The sequence below is a fragment of the Coregonus clupeaformis genome, chromosome 24, assembly GCF_020615455.1.
Source record: "Coregonus clupeaformis isolate EN_2021a chromosome 24, ASM2061545v1, whole genome shotgun sequence".
Taxonomy (NCBI): domain Eukaryota; kingdom Metazoa; phylum Chordata; class Actinopteri; order Salmoniformes; family Salmonidae; genus Coregonus; species Coregonus clupeaformis.
This window is the reverse complement of record NC_059215.1, coordinates 3,316,720-3,335,527: the sequence shown is the minus strand read 5'-3', so window position 1 is coordinate 3,335,527 and position 18,808 is coordinate 3,316,720.

Sequence of the window (18,808 nt, the reverse complement as noted above, 5' to 3'; positions counted from 1 at the left end):
CGTATCTGACGTCACGGCATTAAAGGAGCGAAGACTGATTAACTCTTCGAGTACTGTACCACCGCTACAGAGAACGATGCTTTGTCTTCTGTCTATCAAATTTGGTACAGCCTACCTACATCAGAAAATGAAAAGACATCAATATGTTTGAAATGTAAAATTATGCTCCGCTAAAATTACAGATTGAAAAATGTTGAAAACCGTGCTGAAAAGGACAATGTTTCATCAATACCCACATTGGCCTTTCATATGATGTTTTGGTTCAAACTAAAACATACATTCACTCATCTAACCACTATAGGAAACATTGTGACAAATCACCCACACAATGCAATGAATAACACATTAGTAATACCTTGAGATAAAAAAAATACCAATTTAATCATAGGTCTCTGGTCTAGGACAAAAGTCACTCTTTCCCCATTTTATAGGAAATAAACCAGCGGACAACATTTTCAGCCCACTCTTTTTCCATAGGAATGGAATAATATACACTGAGTGTACCAGACATTAGGAGCAGCTTCCTAATATAGAGTTGCACCCCTTTCGCCCTCAGAACAGCCTCAATTCGTTGGGGCATGGACTCTACAAGGTGTGGAAAGCATTCCACAGGGATGCTGGCCCATGTTGACTCCAATGCTTCCCACAGTTGTGTGAAGTTGGCTGGATGTCCTTTGGGTGGTGGACCATTCTTGATACACACGGGAAACTGCTGAGCATGAAAAACCCAGTAGTGTTGTAGTTCTTGACACAAACCGGTGCGCCTGGCACCTACTACCATACCCTGTTCAAAGGCACTTAAATATTTTGTCTTGCCCATTCACCCTCTGAATGGCACACATACACAATCCATGTCTCAATTGTCTCAAGGCTTAAAAATCCTTCTTTAACCTGTCTCCTCCCCTTTATCTACACTGATTGATGTAGATTTAACAAGTGACATCAATAAGGGATAATGGCTTTCACCTGGATAGTCTGTTATGGAAAGGGCAGGTGTTCCTAATGTTTTGTACACTATGTATACTGTAATAGGAAGACCCAACTTGTTACACAATTAACATGCACAACACAGGCTGGGACACAGGGCCTTATTCTCTATGTTCACCAGCACAAACACATTTAGGGCTGGTTTCCTGGAGTCATATTATTCCTGGACTAAAAAGTACTTTCAATGGAGATTATATACTGAACAACAATATAAAACGCAACATGTAAAGTCCCATGTTTCATGAGCTGAAATAAAAGATCCCAGAAATGTTCCATCCGCACAAAAAACATTTCTCCTTTGCCAAGATAATCCATCCACCTGACAGGTGTGGCATTTCAAGAAGCTGATTAAACGGCATGATCATTACACAGGTGCACCTTGTGCTGGGGACAATAAAAGGCCACTCTAAAATGCCACAGATGTCTCAAGTTTCGAGGGAGTGTGCAATTGGTATGCTGGACTGCGAGAATGTCCACCAAAGCTGTTGCCAGATAATTTAATGTTAATTTCTCTACCATAAGCCACCTTCAACGTTGTTTTAGAGAATTTGGCAGTACGTCCAACCGGCCTCACAACCGTAGACCATGTGTAACCACGAAAGCCCAGGACCTCCACATCCAGCTTCTTCACCTGCAGGGTCATTTGAGACCAGCCACCCGGACAGCTGATGAAACTGAGGAGTATTTATTTATGTAATAAAGCCCTTTTGTGGGGAAAAGCGTATTCTGATTGGCTGGGACTGGCTCCTCAGTGGGTGGGCCCATGCCCAATCATTCTGGGCCTTATCTAGTCCATTTAATTTCACATCGTATTGATTAATAAAGTTACCTGGTGCCTTCTTTATCTTTCTTTGCTCTCTCCTTCTTCTCCAACACTTCTGCCCTCTCCTATTTTTCAAGCCTCAGTCGCTCCAGAATCAGAAATTCCCTCTCAGTAATTTCCAATCTATCCTCCTCCAGCTGCCGCAGTCTCTCCATCTTCCTCTCCTCCTCCAACCTCTTCGGTTCTTTTGCTGCTTTTATCCTACAGTGGAAAAGGAAATTCAGACTTCATTAAAATGTGTCCTTACTTTGCAATGGGATGTAATGTCACTGTTCTCTACATTGTTTAACTTTAAGAAAACATTTTATCCATTCTATTGAAGAGAACATGTTGAAGGAGTATGAATCAGGGTTGGCTTCAATTCCATTTTAATTAAACAAGTACTGAAATTCAAATAGGAAAAGCTATGAGATATTTGGAATTTCTGGTTTATATTTGACTGAATTTAAATGAGATGTACCCCAACCCTGATATCAACACAAATGTGACAGCACAGATTACTAATAGTGACACGTTTTTTTGAAAACCACATATGGATCAAACAGGAAGATTATATCCAGAAGAGGAAGTGATGAGTAAAACTAAAATGAGTTTGTGGTTGTGCCGAACCACCTTGCGATTCTTCTCAGGTGCTTCCTGTGTCTCTGATGCTCCTTCATGTCCATGAATAGGTGTCGGTACATCAGAAACTGAGACTGACGCTACAAACAAGCATTGTTAGAGTTAACGTGAAGTAGTTTTTTGGTGTCAATGGGTAAAATTATATAAAATATGCATATGGAGAAAGATTATGTTCTAGCATATTAATGTAATTGAAAGACGCAGAGACCAAAGTTTTAAGAAAATATTTTACTAAATGCTCACTAGTTGAAATGATGCGTCTTGAAAATATGTGGTTGTACTTTTTGTGCTTAAAATCCACTGAGCCACTGTACTGCATAAATCATTGTGTGTCATGCAGTAGTAATTAATCTCTAAAGGGGGGATTTGGTGGAGGGCTGTGTGTAAATATGGTCACTCATAAAGATTATTTGGTGGCCATCTTGGAAGGGCCGGTTGTATATTCATAAACACTAGAACCCTGTAATGTAGTTCCAATTTTTACCACCTGTCTCTTCAGTTCCTCCTGGTCTTCTTGGTGCCAGAGCACTTGAGTAGCTCTATAGTCAGTACTAAACCCAAAACTATGATCTGCAGGAAAAGGCTCTCCAAAGAGCCTCTCACACACCTGCAACACACACACACACACACACACACACACACACACACACACACACACACACACACACACACACACACACACACACACACACACACACACACACACACACACACAGGTATGTAAGATTGATTATCAGCAGTCACAGATGCATTTTAGCATTAAAGCAGTATTTTTCATACAAGTCGGATGACACCTGGGCAACAGCACCCAAAGACTAATTTACAGAAGAGTTGAGCACCTCTTGTTGTGCATTACGTAAGATTCAACCTTTAGGGTAATTTAGTTGGAGTTACAAAGGAAATTATATAAACTGATAAACAAACACAAATCGCTATTGCTTGACTAAGGGAATGTTAGGATAAGCATGTGCCTTACAGGACTGTATGTGGTTTGGGGAAATGGGAGTGTTAGGAAATTGGAGAAGTGTTAAAAAGAGCATAGTTGTGGTGACCGACCGGATTGTTGTCAAAGGTGACAGCCTTGCTCCTGTGACCCTCGTGAGGATCAAAGTTCTGAAGAGGTGAGTTGTGTTGCCCAATCAAAGGAATATCTTCCTCCTCCTCCTCCTCTTCTTCTTCTTCATGATCCTCCTCTGCTCTGGTCACCCAAGATACAGGTTTCTGTTTTGAGTTAGAAAGCAAAATATTTATTTTTACTCACATTGAGATAAATCTTGTAGTAAATACAGTACTCCTGCAATTGGGAGCTCAGAATTATAACGTTATATCCATAGAAAAATAATGAGAAATTCATGGAGGTAGAATACAATTATTCAAATTCTATGGTTATCTGATATTTTTGTCAAAACTGACTTTGGCCAGTTAGAAAGGAACAGTGTAAACTCACATCTCTGGTTGGAGACCCGTTCCACATTCTTTTGACAGGCTGCCAGTCTGTGTCTAACCTGCCTCATGACTTTGCTGAGCTGAAAAACCAGAACCAGCCCATATGAATATCTATTTGATCTATAGAGCTAATGACAGCACTAATGGTAATGTCACTGACTTAGTATATTCAGCCAGCTTGGCTGCAACATCTGTGTAAATAATCCATCTGCATCATTGAGGATAAACAGGTAGGTAGCCTAGGTCTATGTGTTGCAGAGATCCATGATGGATATAGATGCACATTAGATATAGATGCAAAAAGTTACATTGATTCAGAATTTTGAGCTGGGTCTCAATCTAAAAACCAGACTCAAAGAATCAATAACAATATCGACTCAGTGCATGCATGGCCTTATTCAATGTTTTCATTACAGCAGATAAAGAAATAACACGGACTGTTTGCTTTACTGTACCCTCAAATAAAAGGTGACAGTGAAGCAAACATTTTACATTTGTCTTTATACTCTAGCATTTTGGATTTGAGATCAAATGTTTCATATGCGGTGACAGTACATAATGTCACCTTTTATTTGAGGGTATTTTCATACATTTGATTTACTATTTAGAAATGAAAGCACTTTGTATCTAGTCACACCATTTGAAGAAGTCATAAGTATTTGGACAAATTAACTTATAGTGTATTAAAGTAGTCAAAAGTTTAGTATTTAGTCAAATATTCCTTGCACTCAATGACTACATCAAGCTTGTGACCTTACAAACTTGCAAACTGCAAATGCATCCAATTTATGTTGTGTTTCGGATTATATTTTGCCCAATACGAACGGAATGGTGAGTAATGTATTGTGTTATTTTGGAGTCACTTTTATTGTAAGTAAGAATCGAATATGGTTCTGAACACTTCTACATTACATTTCAAGTCTGTATTGTCAACTGCACTAGTACAGTGAAATGCCTTTCTTGCTCTTTCCCAACAATGCGGTAGTACTATTAAAAAAAAAAAAAAATGAAGGAGAACAAAAATACAGGAAAAATAGAAATAAGAAGAACATGAGAAAGTAAGTAAACTATAAACAGGGTCAGTTCGAGGTTCAGTGCCAATACCATATTTACAATGTGCAGGGATACTGGAGTGGTAGGGTTACATATGTAAAGGGGTAAGGTGACTAGGCATCAGGATATATGATAACCAGAGTAGCAGCAGCATACAGTGCATTCAGAAAGTATTCAGAACCAGCCTTATTCTAAAATGGATTACGTTGATGAGGAAAAAATTAAATACAAAATATCTACACACAATACCGCATAATGACAAATCAAAAACAGGTTTTTAGAAATTTTGCAAATGTATTTTTAAAAAAAACACTGAAACATCACATTTACATAAGTATTCAGACCCTTTACTCAGTACTTTGTTGAAGCATCTTTGGCAGCGATTACAGCCTCGAGTCTTCTTTGGTATGACGCTACAAGCTTAGCACACCTGTATTTGGGGAGTATCTCCCATTCTTCTCTGCAGATCCTCTCAAGCTCTGTCAGGTTGGATGGGGCGCGTCGCTGAACAGCTATTTTCAGGTCTCTCCAGAGATGTTCGATCAGGTTCAAGTCCAGGCTCTGGCTGGGCCACTCAAGGACATTCAGAGACTTGTCCTGAAGCCACTCCTGCGATGTCTTGGCTGTGTGCTTAGGGTCATTGTCCTGTTGGAAGTTGAACCTCCCCCCCAGTCTGAGGTCCTGAGCGCTCTGGAGCAGGTTTTCATCAAGAATATCTCTTTACTTTGCTCCGTTCATCTTTCCCTCGATCCGGACTAGTCTCCCAGTCCCTGCTGCTGAAAAACATCCTCACAACATGATGCTGCCACCACCATACTTCACCGTAGGCATGGTGTCAGGTTTCTTCCAGACGTGACGCTTGGCATTCAGGCCAAGCGTTCAATCTTGGTTTCATCAGACCAGAGAATCTTGTTTCTCATGGTCTGAGAGTCGTTTGGTGCCTTTTGGCAAACTCCAAGCGGGCTTTCATGTGCTTTTTACTGAGGAGTGGCTTCCGTCTGGCCACTACCATAAAGGCCTGATTGGTGGAATGCTGCAGAGATGGTTGTCCTTCTGGAACTCTGTCAGAGTGACCATCGGGTTCTTGGTCATCTCCCTGATCTAGGCCCTTCTCCCCCGGGCAGCCAGCTCTAGGAATTGTCTTGGTGGTTCCAAACTTCTTCCATTTAAGAATGTGTTCTTGGGGACCTTCAATGCGTCATAATTTTTTTAGTACCCTTCCCCAGATCTGTGCTTCTACACAATCCTGTCTCATTGCTCTACGGACAATTCGTTCAACCTCATGGCTTGGTTTTTGCTCTGACATGCACTGTCAACTGTGAGACCTTATATAGACAGGTGTGTGCTTTACCAAATCATGTCCAATCAATTGAATTTACCACAGGTGGACTTCAATCAAGTTGTAGAAACATCTCAAGGATGATCAATGAAAACAGGATTCACTTTTGCTCAATTTCGAGTCTCATAGCAAAGGGTCTGAATACTTATGTAAATAAGATATGTTTTTTATTTGTAATACATTTGCAAACATATCTAAAAACCTGTTTACGCTTTGACATTTTGGGGTATTGTGTGTAGATTTATTTATTTATTTTTTGTTTTAATCCATTTTAGAAGAAGGCTGTAACGTAACAAATTGTGGAAAAGGTCAAGGGCTCTGAATACTTTCCGAATGCACTGTATATGATGATTGTAATTGAGTGTGTGAAAATAAAATAGGATGGTCAATGCAGATAGTCCATGTAGCCATTTTGTTAGCTATTTAGCAGTCTTATGGCTTGGGAATATCTGCTGTTCAGGAGCCTGTTGGTGTCAGACTTGATGGTATGGTACTGCTTGCCATGCGGAAAAAGAGAAAACAGTCTATGGCTTGGGTGGCTGGAGTCTAACAACTTTCCGGGCCTTCCTTTCACACCACCTGATAGAGGTCCTTGATGGCAGGGAGCTCGGCCCCAGTGAGGTACTAGGCTGTCCGCACCACACTCTGTAGCGCCAATTGATCGAGGGTGGTGCAGTTGCCATACCAAGCAGTGATGCAGCAGGTCAAGAGACTCTCAATAGTGCTGCTATATAATATTTTGAGGATGAGGGCCCATGCCAAATCTTTTCAACCTCCTGATGGGGAAGAGGCGCTGATACAGTTAAATCAAATTCAATTTCAACTTACTGTGTCGGTGGGCAGGACGGTTGGTCATAATGAGGGAAGGAATTTGAGACAAAATATCTAAATGAACATATTATTAAACAGACTTTCCAAACGTTGGTCTGTTGTAGACCCACTTCCTCTCTGCTTACCTCATGTCAAAATAAGAGTCTCCCACAAGTTATTCCTTTTTTATCCACATGGTGCATGTGCAGGACTTTTATTTTGATATGAGGTAAGCAGAGAGGAAATGGGTCTACCGCAGACCCACATTTGCAAAGTATGTTTAAAAATACATTCCTTTAGATTTTTGGTCTCAAATTTCCCCATCATAATGACCAACCCTCCTGCCCATTAAAGATAGAGAAGGATACGTTTTTCCAATGACATCAGGCAATTAGTAGGCAATAACTACTCACAACTGGTCAAAATCACACTGCACACCAATGACGTTATTGGAAACACTTATCTTCCTCTGTCTTTTTTACTATAAAACCAAAAAAACGCACATTTTTCACATGTTGACGTTGGGGGTGGTGCTGGAGATGATGAATATGAAGTTGAAAAATATGAAGTTTCCCTTTAAGTTTAAATTGAATTTTATTTAACTTCTGGCTTCCCACAGACTGTTTTTGTGCAACTCATTACAATAGGAAGAAACGCTAGTGTTTGTAAATACACCCACGTTGCTAAAAGCAACTACAGCAATTCAAAATGTCCATTATCCACATAATATAGGCTAGTCACCGTCTCGCATTACTTCTGAAGCTGCCGCCTATTGCGCCACGCGGCGGCGCACTTCGTCCTGAAACCGGCGAAGACTATCCTCTTTCTCCCGTTGCATCTCCACCTGTAGCCCCTCAGTTAGCAGGGCGCGAATCTTGCCCATACGAGAATAAGTCAACAGGTAAATATGCTATAACTACCTACCTATTCCAGTACAATAATTGATGTAGCTAACTACAGCACATGACTAACAGTTGGATGCTCATTGGTACCTTAGTCTTGTACACTCTCCACCCAGGCGCAACTGCCTGATTCCTCTTGGCCAATACTTTATTTCAACGACCATGTTTGCTTTGAGCATGTGCCCTACTAATTGAAATGTTGGTTGTGTCCTTTACTTTAAGATTTCTAGGGGCCATTTTGCTAGCCAGATTGCTAACATTTGCAGGCAATGTTGGCTACCTACTTCAACCAACCTAATAGCTAAGATTCACGAACTACAACAGGCTGTTGACATGAGTATTACTTGTCCCTAGGGCTATAAATCGTTAATGAATATTAAGTCTGTGAACAAAACTATAACTGAAATATCCATGCATGGAAGTTTGTTTGGCTTCTTCTTCTTCTTCTGTGGGTTTTATGGCGGACTGCATCCAAAAGTTGTATTGCCGCCACCAACTGGACGGTTTGAACCCCCCCAAAAAAATAAATAAAAAATAAATAATAATCCATACTTAGTGATTCTAACAATCCACCCTAATAAAAATAGTACATTGCCAAAACAAACAAAACTACCACTTCTTTCTTCTTTTAGTTCTCCATATCTCTCTTCTCAGGCTCTAGTACCTGAGAAGGTGGTAAGGCTTTTGCTAATATTCCATGTAACTGCTTTGATGTGAAATCTTTCAGCCCCAGGAACCGCTCTGCCGCAATCACAATGATTTAAATCTTCCTAGATCTTTTCTCCAAATTGGCAGGATCCTCTTGGTGTAAGACAACCCCTGCAGCCTGCAGTGAAGACCTATCCACTTCCATGGACTCTTCTGGTGCAACATTCAAACCCTCAACCCTTTTCACAGCTTCTGCTTATGAAATGCTCTGTACAACCCTGACTTTGACCACGCCATTCTATTTTACCCTTGTGGGGCATTTAGAAGACGTGGCTTCATGATTCCCACCGCAATTACAACATGTCACATTTTCTTCACTTTTATAACACATGATCTTTTCCACATCTTGTACATCTCGGCTTCTCCCTTCTGCAAACACTTTCTACATGACCAAAAGCTTTACAATGTTCACACTGCATTGTTCTTGGGATAAATGCTAACCGCACTTCATTAGGGAGAGACTCCATTTAAAAAAACTAAATAACAGAAACTCTTCACTTTTTCCCCATTCACCACTCGATTCATCCGACGTGCTTCAATCACTCCAGGAATATTTTTCATCTCTTCCAAATCAACTTCCCACGAAACGCCAGATATAACCCCCTTAAAGGGTGCCCTGTTCCGAAGCGACACACACAACACTTCAAACTTATCAAATCGATCAAGACACAACGCACGTTCTTTCTGATCCGCAGAATCACAAAAAACGAAACAAGCCCGCCTCTCGTGATCCTCACATCCTTCACTTTACCCAGCACTCTCTCCACCAGTTTGGATAACTCAAATTGTTTCTTCAGGATTGGTACTCTGCTCAGCTGCTCCTTATTAACAAACCTTACTTCTACTAGATAGGAAGGGTCATTCTCATCACTGTACCCTACTTTGCTCCGTTTTCCATTCTTTTGAACAATACTCCAATTCTCCTTGATTCTACCGCCATTGTATTCAGATTCCACTTCATCATCCACTTCCGCCATCTTCCGTCGTTAGTTCAAAAGTCCCATGCTCCCTGACCGGCTTCTGAACTGCCACAGTAGATGCGTGTTGTTGGTGACGTATTAACAGTGCGACCATTTTGGCTCCACCTACTTAATTTCTTCTTCTTCGATTAGGTTTAATGGCGGTTGGCATTAAATATGCATTAAATATGTTGCATTACTGCCACCAACTGACCTAGAGTATAAATCCATGATACTTTCTGACACAAAAAGGAAAAAGGTTCAAAAGTACCCTGCCATCTAACCCTACACTCATTAAAAACCCACCACCCTATTCCACTATTTTAACCCTATCAGGTCCTACACCAGGCCAACGGCCTGGGAGGACGGGACACTACCACTCAACACTCCCTGTAACTCTTCTGCAGTAAAATCTCGTAGTCCCAAGCACTTCTCCGCAGCTGCCACCACAACACCTATTTTCTGTAACTTACGTTCCATTCCTGTGGTACAGTTGATAACCATGGCAATGAAAGCTAAAAAGCCAACCTTGCTGAAGCACAATTAATTTGTAGTCCTATCACTCTGAACTGGCAAAACTCTGCTACACACCGGGAGCCTCTTAGGATCCCTACCCCTTGACCTCTCTTTCTCTACTTTCTTCCCTGCTTCAGCAAACAACACCTTCTGTACAATTCCTAACCTTGGCAACCTCAACCTGCCTCTCTAACACCCCTACAATTAACACATACCGCTTATTTCACCGATACTGCACATTATTTTGTCTCATGCCCTTCTGTACACTTCTCACATAGGAACCTCCCTCCTACACACTGCAGTCACATGCCTATAAGCTTGGCACCTGAAACACCTACTTGAGTTCTATTGGTTCCTGCTAGAGATCTGCGAATACAATCTGAATGGTCGTACCAGATGCCAATCGATGTGGTTTGAGTTAACCAGGCCCATTCTAGCCCGCTCAAAACATCCTCTCTGCTCAGAAGCACAGAGCAAACATTAGGCATAAAAGTGAGTTGATAAAAAATATATTTAGGCTGTTAGAATTCAATAAACAGATGTAATCATCCTGCCTCTGTGTTTTGCCTGCGGCAATTATTTGATACATGGTAATAAAGCAGCAATAAGTGGTGGAGAGTATTCTTTCTGTTTCTTAGGTTGTGGACCTGACAACGCTGTCAGGTTGTAGACCTGACAGCGTTGACAATGCTTGAACACACATACAGACACACAAATGACCAGTCCTGGTGTTCACCTCTGCACCTGTGGTCCACTGATCGAGTTCCCCTTCTGCTGTTTTCACTATCTACTACTCACTTTGTGTAAAGACTGAAAGGTCTCATCATAATGGGTTACCTGTCTCTCTGCTGGACATAATGCATTCCTATAAGGTTTTACCTAAAGTGACGTGTACAAGGCAAGTTTCCTGTCACATTTCTTAAAATTGACACAAAACAGAATATCATATTATATATCATTGCAACCAGTAGACTTCAGGGAACACCCATTTAATGGTATAGAGTGTTTATATGTAAACTATTTGACCTAGCCATGTAAACATTTACAAAAAGAGTAAGTTGGCACACGTTTTCAACACTTTTCAAAAAATAAATAAAGAATATGTACAGTGGGGAGAACAAGTATTTGATACACTGCCGATTTAGCAGGTTTTCCTACTTACAAAGCATGTAGAGGTCTGTAATTTTTATCATAGGTACACTTCAACTGTGAGAGACGGAATCTAAAACAACAATCCAGAAAATCACATTGTATGATTTTTAAGTAATTAATTTGCATTTTATTGCATGACATAAGTATTTGATACATCAGAAAAGCAGAACTTAATATTTGGTACAGAAACCTTTGTTTGCAATTACAGAGATTACATTTACATTTACATTTACGTCATTTAGCAGACGCTCTTATCCAGAGCGACTTACATTATTTATTTTTTTCATACCCCCTGTGGGAATCGAACCCACAACCCTGGCGTTGCAAACGCCATGCTCTATCAACTGAGCTACATCCCTGCCGGCCATTCCCTCCCCTACCCTGGACGACGCTGGGCCAATTGCGCGCCGCCCCATGGGTCTCCCGGTCACGGCCTGCTACGACAGAGCCTGGATTCGAACCAGGATCTCTAGTGGCACAGCTAGCACTGCGATGCAGTGCCTTAGACCACTGCGCCACTCAGAGAGATCATACGTTTCCTGTAGGTCTTGACCAGGTTTGCACACACTGCAGCAGGGATTTTGGCCCACTGCAGCAGGGATTTTGGCCCACCTTCTCCAGATCCTTCAGGTTTCGGGGCTGTCGCTGGGCAATATGGACTTTCAGCTCCCTCCAAAGATTTTCTATTGGGTTCAGGTCTGGAGACTGGCTAGGCCACTCCAGGACCTTGAGATGCTTCTTACGGAGCCACTCCTTAGTTGCCCTGGCTGTGTGTTTTGGGTCGTTGTCATGCTGGAAGGCCCAGCCACGACCCATCTCCAATGCTCTTACTGAGGGAAGGAGGTTGTTGGCCAAGATATCGTGATACATGGCCCCATCCATCCTCCCCTCAATGCGGTGCAGTCGTCCTGTCCCCTTTGCAGAAAAGCATCCCCAAAGAATGATGTTTTCACCTCCATGCTTCACGGTTGGGATGGTGTTCTTGGGGTTATACTCATCCTTCTTCTTCCTCCAAACACGGCGAGTGGAGTTTAGACCAAAAAGCTATATTTTTGTCTTATCAGACCACATGACCTTCTCCCATTCCTCCTCTGGATCATCCATATGGTCATTGGTAAACTTCAGACGGGCCTGGACATGCGCTGGCTTGAGCAGGGGGACCTTGCGTGTGCTGCAGGATTTTAATCCATGACGGCGTAGTGTGTTACCAATGGTTGTCTTTGAGACTGTGGTCCCAGCTCTCTTCAGGTCATTGACCAGGTCCTGCCGTGTAGTTCTGGGCTGATCCCTCATCTTCCTCATGATCATTGATGCCCCATGAGGTGAGATCTTGTATGGAGCCCCAGACCGAGGGTGATTGACCGTCATCTTGAACTTCTTCCATTTTCTAATAATTGCGCCAACAGTTGTTGCCTTCTCACCAAGCTGCTTGCCTATTGTCCTGTAGCCCATCCCAGCCTTGTGCAGGTCTACAATTTTATCCCTGATGTCCTTACACAGCTCTCTGGTCTTGGTCATTGTGGAGAGGTTGGAGTCTGTTTGATTGAGTGTGTGGACAGGTGTCTTTTATACAGGTAATGAGTTCAAACAGGTGCAGTTAATACAGGTAATGAGTGGAGAACAGGAGGGCTTCTTAAAGAAAAACTAACAGGTCTGTGAAAGCCGGAATTCTTACTGGTTGGTAGGTGATCAAATACTTATGTCATGCAATAAAATGCAAATTAATTACTTAAAAATCATACAATGTGATTTTCTGGATTTTTGTTTTAGATTCCGTCTCTCACAGTTGAAGTGTACCTATTATTTATGGAGGTATGGCCATGTGAATCATGTTCAATATGGCCCCATGCAGCTGGTTGGCGGCAGTACAAAAGTCCTCAGTGGAGCAGCATACTACTGAGATGAACTAGATCAATGAAGTTGATTTCACCTGTTGATTCTCTCAATGCCACACACTTGTCACTAATTATCAGGACTGCCCTGATAGGCTCATTCACACCTTTAGTTTGTATCATAATGTCATTCCTCAGTTTCTTTTCAGTTGTGTGTGTCTAAGTTAAGAGTAAGTTTGTTTCCTATTTCCATGTATATTTTAGTCATAACATTATGATGTCATGTAATTCCTTATTTTCCTTATTTGAGCTACATTGGTTTAATAGATCCTTATCACCTTTACATTTTATGTCTCTCCTTTGTTGCAGAACCACACACAAATCCAACTTTATCATGTCCAACCACAAGTCCTTAATAAATATGTGAACGTTGGCACTCTTTGTGGTCTGCTTGGTTTCTGACCGGAGCAGAGTACCCCTGGTGACATCTATCCAACCAGTTACCTATCTTGGGTTTCTTAGCCTGTTTTTCAGCGGCCATATTGGAAATGACCGTCAGGGGGGTAATGGACAAAATCTGCGATGGCACTATAGACAGAAATACTTATTTAGACATGCCCTAGCTGTGTGAAATTTGGTGGCTCTAAGTCCCAAAAAACTTAATGTAGCCGCTGGACTATGGTCAAAATGATCTCAATATGACCCCCTTTAAGGTCTTGAGTATGTCAGTAGCTGAGTGTAGATGCGGTGTGGAAATCAAGCGCAGGAAACACGGGCGTTCGTGAACAGACTTTAGTAAATGAAGTCAGCACCAAACAGGCGAACAGCCAACCCAACCGGGAGGCAAAATACAAATTACGCACAAAATACAACGTGCGTAAAAAGACAATAGCGCACACAGTGCGGACTCTCGAAAACAACAAAACACGAGAGTAATAACGAGAGCAACAGCTAGACAATAACCAATCACACATAACACCTGACCCAACACACGATAACTAAATAGGAAACCAAATCAAACACTAACAAGGGACAGGTGTACAAACAGACAAAACCAAACAAACATGAAACATCGAACGGTGGTAGCTAGTACTCCGGGGACGACGACCGCCAAAGCCTGCCCGAACAAGGAGGAGGAGCAGCCTCGGCCGAAACCGTGACAGTACCCCCCCCCTTGACGCGCGGCTCCAGCCGTGCGCCGATCCCGGCCTCGGGGACGACCAGGACGACGCAGAGCAGGGCGCGTAGGATGACCCCGATGGAACTCGGTCAGCAGGGACAGGTCTAATATGTCCCTCCTCGGCACCCAGCACCGCTCCTCCGGGCTGTACCCCTCCCACTCCACGAGATATTGGAGACCCCCCATCCGGCGTCTCGAATCAAGGATGGACCTCACAGTGTACGCCGGAGCCCCCTCGATGTCCAACGGGGGCGGAGGAGTCTCCTCTATCTCATAGTCCTGGAGTGGACCAGCCACCACCGGCCTGAGGAGAGACACATGGAACGAGGGGTTAATATTCCTATAATCAATAGGCAGTTCTAACCTGTAACACACCTCGTTCAACCTCCTCAGGACTTTGAATGGCCCCACAAACCGCCGACCCAGCTTCCGGCAGGGCAGGCGGAGGGGCAGGTTTCTGGTCGAGAGCCAGACTCGGTCTCCAGGTGCGTATACAGGCCCATCACTGCGGTGGAGATCGGCGCTCGTCTTATGCCGACGGATGGCCCGCTGCAGATGAACGTGGGCAGCGTTCCATGTCTCCTCCGAGCGCCGCACACACTCATCCACCTCAGGGGCCTCGATCTGGCTCTCGTGCCAAGGTGCCAGAACCGGCTGGTACCCTAACACACACTGGAAAGGGGTTAGTTGGGTGGAGGAGTGGCGGAGAGAGTTCTGTGCCATCTCGGCCCACGGAACGTATCTCGCCCACTCCTCCGGCTGGCCCTGGCAAAAAGACCTCAGAAACCTACCCACATCCTGGTTGACACGTTCAACCTGCCCATTACTCTCCGGGTGGTAACCCGAGGTAAGGCTCACCGAAACCCCCAACCGTTCCATAAAGGCTCTCCACACTCTGGAGGTGAACTGGGGGCCTCGATCAGACACTATATCCTCGGGTACCCCGTAATGCCGGAAGACATGGGTAAACAGAGCCTCAGCGGTCTGTAGGGCAGTAGGGAGACCCGGCATGGGAAGGAGACGACAGGCCTTCGAGAACCGATCCACAACGACCAGGATGGTAGTATTCCCCTGTGAGGGGGAAGGTCTGTAACAAAGTCCACCGAGAGGTGGGACCAGGGTCGTTGTGGAACGGGCAGGGGTTGTAGCTTACCCCTGGGCAAATGTCTGGGCGCCTTACACTGTGCACACACCGAACAGGAGGAGACATAAACCCTCACATCCCTGGCTAACGTTGGCCACCAGTACTTAGTGCTAAGGCAGTGAACTGTCCGGCCGATACCTGGATGTCCAGAGGAGGGGGGACGTATGAGCCCAATAAATGAGGCGATCGCGTACCTCGAGCGGAACGTACGTCCGACCCACTGGACACTGTGGAGGACTTGGGTCGGTGCGTAACGCCCGCTCGATCTCTGCATCGACCTCCCATACCACCGGTGCCACCAGACAAGACTTTGGTAGTATGGGAGTGGGCTCAACGGACCTCTCCTCCGTGTCATACCGCCGAGACAGGGCATCTGCCTTCCCGTTCTGGGATCCAGGGATGTAAGTGATTTTAAACACAAACCGGGCTAGAAACATAGTCCAGCGGGCCTGGCGAGGATTCAGTCTCCTAGCTGCCCGGATGTACTCCAGGTTACGGTGATCAGTCAGAATGAGGAAAGGGTGTTGAGCCCCCTCAAGCCAATGCCTCCACACCTTTAGGGCCTGTACCACGGCTAACAGCTCCCTGTCCCCTACATCATAATTCCGCTCCGCCGGACTGAGCTTCTTAGAATAAAAAGCACAGGGGCGGAGCTTAGGTGGTGTGCCAGACCGTTGTGAGAGGACGGCCCCAATACCGGCCTCGGACGCGTCTACCTCTACCTGGAATGGTAAAGCGGGATCCGGATGCGCCAACACCGGCGCCGAGGTAAACAGGTCCTTCAGTCTCCCAAAAGCCCTGTCCGCCTCAGCTGACCACCGCAAGCGCACCGGACCCCCCTTCAACAGAGACGTTATGGGAGCTGCCACCTGTCCAAAACCCCGGAAAACCTCCGGTAATAATTCGCAAAACCCAAGAACTGTTGCACCTCTTTCACAGTGGTTGGGGTTTGCCAATTACGCACAGCTGACACCCGGTCAACCTCCATCTTCACCCCTGACGCAGACAACTGATAACCCAAAAAGGAGACCGACTTCTGAAAGAACAGGCATTTCTCTGCCTTGACATATAGGTCATGCTCCAACAGTCTCCTCAACACTCGGCGCACCAGGGCTACATGCTCAGCTCGGGTAGAACTGTACACCAGAATATCGTCTATGTACACGACTACTCCCTGCCCCTGCATGTCCCGGAAAATCTCATCTACAAAGGATTGGAAGACTGAGGGAGCATTCATTAACCCATATGGCATGACGAGATACTCGTAATGACCGGAGGTTGTGCTAAATGCTGTCTTCCATTCATCGCCCTCTCTAATGCGCACCAAGTTATATGCGCTCCTGAGATCCAATTTTGTGAAGAACTGAGCACCGTGTAATGACTCCGTCATAGTCGTAATCAGAGGAAGTGGATAACTGTACTTCACCGTAATCTGATTGAGACCGCGGTAATCAATACACGGGCGCAAACCTCCATCTTTTTTCTTCACAAAAAAGAAGCTAGAGGAAGCGGGTGAAGTGGAGGCCCGTATGTATCCCTGTCTCAGAGACTCAGCGATGTAAGTTTCCATCGCCTTCCTCTCCTCTTGAGACAAGGGATACACATGGCTCCGCGGGAGTGCTGCTCCTAACTGGAGATCTATCGCACAATCCCCCTGTCTATGAGGCGGCAGCTGCGCCGCCCTTGTCTTACTAAACACCAGTGTCAAATCCTCATACTCGGGGGAATATGCAGTGCGGGCATTTGATTTGGACTCTCCACCGAGGTCGCCCCTATGGAAACACCCAGACATAGCCCCTCACACTGAACAGACCACCCTTTAAGAGCTTTCTCTCGCCACGAAATAGTAGGATCATGGGTAATCAACCAGGGAAGTCCCAGCACCACCGGATACGCAGGAGAGTCAATCAGATAGAGCTGAATCGTCTCCTCATGACCCCCCTGCGTCTTCATCCTAAGGGGCGCTGTAACTTCCCTAATTAACCCAGATCCTAACGGACGGCTATCTAGGGCATGTACAGGGAAAGGCTTATCAACGGGAAGGAGAGGAATCCCTAACTCTACACAGAACTGGTGATCTACAAAATTCCCAGCTGCGCCTGAATCTACTAGCGCCTTATGCTGGGAACGAGGTGCAACCTGTGGAAAACAAACAGGCAAGGTTATGTGAACGACAGAAAGCTCTGGGTAAGTAGGACGCCTACTCACCTGGGAGGACTCCCCAATGCGTGGCCTGCCTTCACCTCCACCGGGGACCTTCCCCAACACCTAGCCGCGGTGTGCCCTCCACGGCCACAGTTGGTGCAGGGAACGGCCCCCCTCGGGTTCCTACTCCTCCGTTCTCTAGCGCCAGCACCTCCGAGCTCCATAGGGCTCGGCTCGGAGGTGCCGGAAGGTGGAATGGGCAACCCCCACCCGGGACGTCCACGGGTGGCGAGCAGGGTGTCCAGCCGAATGGCCATGTCGACCAGTTGGTCAAACGACAACGTGGTATCCCTGCACGCCAACTCTCTCTGGACGTCCTTCCGGAGGCTGCAGCGGAAGTGGTCTCATTCCACCCTGCATCTGCCGCTAGAGTCCGGAACTCCAAAGCAAAATCCTGTGCGCTCCTCATCCCCTGTCGGAGGTAGAATAGACGCTCTCCCGCCGCCTTCCCTTCTGGTGGATGGTCAAACACGGCACGGAAGCGGCGGGAGAACTCCGCGTAGGTAATAGTAGCGGCGTCTATTCTCCTCCATTCGGCGTTGGCCCACTCCAACGCCTTGCCGGTGAGACAGGAGATGAGGGCGGAGACGCTCTCGTGTCCCGAAGGCGCCGGGTGTACGGTGGCGAGGTAGAGCTCCACTTGCAGTAGGAACCCTTGACACCCGGCAGCAGAGCCGTCGTACGCCCTCGGGAGCGAGAGCCGAATCCCGCTGGGTTCCGGAAGGGGGACAGGAGGACTGACCGATGGGGATGGTCCGGTAGGTGGGGGCGTGGGTACCCCGCTGCTTTCCCATCGGTGGAGAGTGTTCATCACCCGATCCAGGGCGTGACCGATCTGGTTGATCCTGTCCTCCTGCCCACGCAGACGGTCCTCCATGATGTCCGTTGGCGCGGTTGCTCCTGCTGATTCCATGGGTGTGATGTGTGATTCTGTCAGTAGCTGAGTGTAGATGCGGTGTGGAAATCAAGCGCAGGAAACACGGGCGTTCGTGAACAGACTTTAGTAAATGAAGTCAGCACCAAACAGGCGAACAGCCAACCCAACCGGGAGGCAAAATACAAATTACGCACAAAATACAACGTGCGTAAAAAGACAATAGCGCACACAGTGCGGACTCTCGAAAACAACAA